Source organism: Gossypium arboreum, chromosome 4, assembly GCF_025698485.1.
Source record: "Gossypium arboreum isolate Shixiya-1 chromosome 4, ASM2569848v2, whole genome shotgun sequence".
NCBI lineage: Eukaryota > Viridiplantae > Streptophyta > Magnoliopsida > Malvales > Malvaceae > Gossypium > Gossypium arboreum.
Genome location: NC_069073.1, coordinates 77,555,505 through 77,562,092, shown reverse-complemented (window position 1 = coordinate 77,562,092; position 6,588 = coordinate 77,555,505).

The window sequence follows — 6,588 nt, the reverse complement described above, 5'->3', positions numbered from 1 at the left end:
CCGAATGTGACTATAGCAAATCGCACACATAGTGCTATAGCAAATCGCACACATAGTGCCATAGTAAATCGCACACATAGTGCCATAGTGAATCGCACACATAGTGCCATAGTAAATCGCACACATAGTGCCATAGTGAATCGCACACATAGTGCCATAGTAAATCGCACACATAGTGCCATAGTGAATCGCACACATAGTGCCATAGTGAATCGCACACATAGTGCCATAGTGAATCGCACACATAGTGCCATAGTAAATCGCACACATAGTGCCATATGGTCTTTGCACACATTGTGCCTTATGTCAATTCATCATGGTAAAGCAATTTACTAAATTCAATTTGTACATATAATCATAATAATAAATAGGAGAATCACTCCGAAAAATATCTATCCAAGGAGTTCTCACAACAAGTGCTTAAGGACTTACCTTGTGTTGAGTATAACGGTTTCAACCCGGCTACTGATGTCCTTGGCTTTGCCCTTGCTTGTTTCTCCTTCTTTAACTTCTCGGGCTTAATAGATAAATAAACTAGTTTAATCATCTTGCTATACATTTATAGTTCAATTACACATGCATATGTATATTTGTATATTCGCAACCATCCTCACTTATTACCCATTTGGTCAACAATCTAAGCCAAGATAAGGCTTCAATATGGTTGCCTCTAACCGAATACATGCACACCAATCTACTTCCTTTGGCCGAATATGCATGTCTATGTGGAGGCAAATTTTACACTTTATACTACACAAAAAAACAGCATACATTTTCCTAATTAACGATTACATATTGTAGTTCTATACACATCTCTCATTTATTTCATAACCGAAACAACATCACAAGCAAATAGACACCTCAAAATAGTATACATGTCATACCAATTCATCATGTGCAAACATATATTCATGTAGGTGCAATGGCAATTCTCAAGTGGCTTATATCCAAATATACACACATATCCAAAGCTTAAATCTTACTCACCATGCAACATGCATGAATCATATTTATGGATACAACATGGCCGAATACCACAACACCATACCGTTTCAATTTGGTCATGGTTAAACAAAGAACTTAGTATCTCATTCAAAAATGCTAAAAGAAAATCTAAGAACCCTCAATCTACCATCACATGAATCATTATCAAGCTTGATATTTAGCATGCAATGGCATTAACACCATAACAACTTTGGCCAAATACCCTTTTCCATGGCATAACAAAGATTTGAGCCATGGCTAACATGCACATCAAGTTAGCAACCAAGACATGCATGAAACCCCTAACACAACCTCATACATACCTTAATCTTGATGCAAACTTAGCCAAATCTCCTTCTAGATCTCTTCCAAACCAAGCATGAAGCAAAAATCCTCCCCTTTTTCCTTAGTATTTTCGCCAAGAAGTGAAAATGGATGAGCAAAATTTTCTTTTCTTTCCTTAGGACATTCGCCAAGACCAATGGTGAAAGATGAACACTTTTTTTTTCCTTTTTTTTCATACTCTTATTTTATTATTTCTAACATGCACCACTAGCAAAACATGTTTGAAACATGTTTTCTTTGCCCATATTCATCACCATGGCGGCCACTATAGTCAAATTTGGGGAATTTGACATGCAAGGACAACATTTCCTAGTGTGCATCAATAGGCCACTTCCACATTTGCCTATCTCAATTCTAAATTTTCTCATACAAGTCCTTTCTAGTGAAATTCACCTTTATAACACTAAATCAATCATCAAAAATGTCATACATGAATACTCACATATTATAGGCATCAAATAAATTTTAAATTATTGTTATGCCTCGATTTTGTGGTCCCGAAACCACATTCGGCTAGAGTCTATTTTGGGTGTCACAACCCCCCTCTTAAGGAATTTTCGTCCCCGAAAATCTTACCGGTAAATAGGTTTGGATATCGTTCTTTCATAGAGTTCTCGGTCTCCCAAGTAGCTTCTTCTATCCCGTGCTTGAGCCATAACACTTTCACTAGCGAAACCCGCTTGTTTCGCAACTCTTTCACTTCTCGCGATAGGATACGAATCGGTTCTTCCTCATAACTCATATTAGCTTGAATTTCAATTTCTGATGGACTAATCACGTGCGATGGATCGGATCTATAGCGTCGAAGCATCGAAACGTGAAAGACATCGTGAACCTTTTGAGTTCGGGGGCAAAATCAAGCGATATGCCACTTTGGACCGACTCGCTCGATATCTCATATGGTCCAATGAACCTCGGGCTCAACTTGCCCTTACGGCGAACTCGAGTATCTTTTTCCAAGGCGATACCTTGAGAAACACTTTATCACCCACGATACTCGATATCCTTACGCCTCGATCCGCGTCACGACTTCGACGATCGGAGGCTATCTTCGACTTTCACGGATTACCTTCACTTTTCGCTTCAGCATCCCTAATCAAATCCACCCGAAAATCTTGCTTTCACCGAGCTCACCAAAACAATGGCGCACGGCATTTACGACCGCATAAGGCCTCGTAGGGTGCCATCTTAATACTTGATTGAAAGTGTTGTTGTAAGCGAATTCAATCAACGGCAAATACCGCTCCCATGAACCACTAAACTCAAGGACGCAACATCTTAACATATCCTCAAGTATCTAAATTATCCGCCGGATTGACCATCGGTTTGGGGTGAAAGGCGGTCTTTGAAATGCAACTTGGTACCCAAAGCTTCTTGCAACTTTTTCCAAAATCGCGAGGTAAATCTCGGATCTCTATCCGACACGATAGAAATAGGCACCCGTGTAATCTCACAACTGAGCAACGTACAATTCCGCTAATTTGTCCATTGAAAAATCCGTGACGACGGGGACAAAGTGGGCCGACTTAGTCAATCGATCTACCACGACCCAAACCGCATCCTTCTTACTTGTCGACAATGGCGGTCCGGATACAAAGTCCATTGCGACTCGATCCCATTTCCACTCGGGTATCGTGATTGGTCAAGTAATCCAAGGCACTTGATGTTCCGCTTTCACTTGTTGACATATTAAACATCTCAAACAAGGTCTGAGATGTCTCGCTTCATACCATGCCACCAAAATCGACGTTTCAAATCATTGTACATCTTCGTACTCCGGGTGGATTGCCATTCGACTACAATGGGCTTCATTGAATTATCGAAATGAGTTCAATTCTTTGGGACACAGACAACTTTTGAACCTCAAACAATCGTCATCGTCAATTTGGAACTCCGAGTCCTTGTTCGAACACACGCAGCCCGTTTTGCAACCAACTCGTCGTCGACTTTTCGAGCTTCTCGAATTTGGTGTGTCAATAATGGTTTGGCTTTCAATTCAGCCACTAACACACCGGTCGGATCGGATAGACAAGTGCACATTCATTGCTCGTAAAGTGAATAACGATTTACGACTCAAGGCATCCGCAACCACATTCGCCTTTCCGGGTGATAGTCAATGATCACTCATAATCCTTTAACAGCTCGAGCCAACGTCTTTGTCGCAGGTTTAAGTCTCTTTGGGTCATCAAATACTTGAGACTTTTGTGATCCGAGTATACATGGCACCTTTCACCAAATAAGTAATGTCGCCAAATCTTTAAAGGCGAATACGATATGCCAATTCGAGATCATGAGTCGGATAATTTTTCTCATGTGGCTTTAATTGCCTCGACGACAGGCCACAACTCGACCTTCTTGCATTAATACGCAACCTAACCCAAGTAGAGAGGCGTCGCTATAGATAACAAACTCCTTGTCGGACTCGGGTTGCACTAGAATTGGGGCTTCATCAAATAAGTTTTCATTGATCGAAACTTTTTGGCATTTCTCCGTCCATTCGAACTTAACATCCTTTTGGAGTAAGCCGTCATCGGTGTGGCTATCGTTGAGAAGCCTTTTACAAATCGTCGGTAATAAGCAAGCCCCAAAAAGCTTGAACCTCGTAATATTTCTGAGGCTTCCAATTTAGTATGGCTGAAATTTTATTGGTCGACTCGAATACCCGATGCAGATACCACATGACCCAAGAAGCTAACCTCTCTTAACCGAACTCACACTTGTGAACTTAGCATATAATTGCTTGTCCCGTAAAATTTGCAGCACTAACCGCAGTGTTCAAAGATGTTCGGTCTCATTTCTTGAATAGACCAAGATGTCATCAATGAATACGACTACTTAATCGATCCAAATATGGTCTAAAAATTGATTCATTAAATCCATAAATACCGTAGGGCATTAGTGAGCCCAAACGGCATCACTAGGAACTCATAGTGACCATATCTCGCTCAAGGCGTCTTGGGCACGTCTCGAATCTCGGATTCGCAATTGATAGTAGCCCGATCTCAAATCTATTTTCGAGAACACCGAGGCTCCCTTCAATTGATCGAACAAGTCATCAATACGCGGCAACGGATATTTGTTCTTTATCGTCGCTTTGTTGTCGACGATAGTCGATGCACAATCGCATGGTTCCATCCTTCTTCTTCACGAACAACACCGGCGCACCCCAAGGCAAAAACTCGGGCGAGCAAAACCTCTATCCACCAATTCTTGCAACCGAGCTTTCAACTCCTTTAATTAGTTGGTGCCATACGATACGGAGCTATCGAAATTGGAGTGGTACCGGTACCAATTCGATGCCAAATTCTATTTCCGAACAGTGGTAAACCCGCAATTCTTCGTGGAAAACATCCGGAATTCACAAACCATCGCACAAATTCGGGTTTCCTTTTCGACTCCTTGTCATCGAGCACATACGCAAGGTACGCCGCACCTTTTCTTACATATTTCGGGCCAACATCGGCGATATTACGTTGGCAACCCTTTAAGTCCGTAGACTCAACCCGAACAATCTCGTTATTAGCGCACCTCAGATCGATAGTCTTGCCTTTGCAATTTATAACCTCATCGTGCATGTTCAACCAATCCAACCCAAGAATAACGTCAAATTCGTCGAACGGCAAAAGCATCAAGTCCGCCGGAAAACAAAAACCTCGAAACACTAGGGGACTTTTCTTACACACTTTGTTGACAAGCACGTAATGACCCAAGGGGTTTGACACGCGAATTACAAACTCAGTAGACTCAATAGGCAAAGTCTTACTGGATGCTAAGGTTTCGCATATATAAGAATGAGTAGAACCAGGGTCAATCAAAGCAATCACATTAGTATCGAAAAGAGTGAAAGTACCGGTGATAACGTCAGGGGAGGATGCCTCCTCTCGTGCTTGCGGATGGCATATGCTCTAGCAGAACGCGAGTCTCGGATCGAATAATCGATCAAGAGCCCTCTCGACTACCACCCCTACCTCCGAAATTCTTGGTGGTCTACCTCTAGTTGTCATTCCACTAGGTCTCGTGACCTTGCATCCTATTCTTCTCATCGAGCCCGTGCAATCTCTAATGAGGTGGTCCTTCGAACCGCATCCGTAATAAGCCTTATTGGTAGTCTTACCCCAACATTCACCTATGTGTCTTCTCCCACATTGGGGCATTCAGATTTCTCTTGACGGTTATTGCCCACACTAGCTACGAAGTAGCTCGGGAGTCCGTCAATGGTCGTGGTCTAATGGAAATCCTTGCATCGTCCTCGATCTATTGGTGTCCTCCCGAACTTCTTTACAGCCGAGAACGGAGCTTTACCCGTCGATCTTTGCGATAGTCTCTAGCTTCAAATTCAGCCTTCTTCTTCTCCTTTCCAAGTTCCTCCGCCTTGCGTGCTCGCTCAACTAGTGTTACGAATTCTTTTATCTCCAAAATACCCACTAGTAATCTTAGATCTTCATTCAACCCTTCTTCAAACCTCTTGCACATAGCAACCTCATCAGCCACACACTCCGGGCATACCGATCGAGTCTTACGAACTCATGTTCAGATTCGAGATCTTGTCATGCGGCCTTGCTTGAGTTCCGTGAATTCCTTACGCTTTTGATCGATGAACTGTTGACTAATATATTTCTTTCAAACTCCGTTTGAAAGAAATCCCAAGTAACTCGTTCGTTTGGAACTATGGAAATCAAGGTCCTCCACCAATAGTAGGTTGAGTCCGCAACAAGGATATAGCACACTTTAGACATTCATCGGTGTGCATGATAGTTCATCAAACACCCAAATGGTGTTGTCAAGCGTAACTCGGCCCTTTCGGCATCATCGATAATTACGCCCTGAACTCTTCAGCCCGCGCTTCCTAATCAAATCTGGTGGCTTACTCAGCCTCACGGTCGAAGAATCGATGGCATTACGGGCTCTTGGGGTGGATTATTCAAATTGGATTTGTTGGACAGTACCGGATTGGTTCGGGCATATTACGCGACCCACTCATTCATCATGGTAAAGAAGGCTTGTTTAGCCCCTCACCTTGATTATTCGCAGATGACCGAGGTTCAACAGCGGCGTCCCTTGTGCAGGAGCAGCCGCTACACTTTCGACGTCATCCGCCAAGGTTCTCTCTACTTGGGATCCATTTACTAATCAAAACAAAAAACATTTTAACCAAGCGTAAGTCATCACCCGCTTAAACATTAACATTAAGGCATGTATAGCTAGACTCATACGTGCCATGGTAGTCCTAGAACCGACTAAACCATGGCTCGATACCAA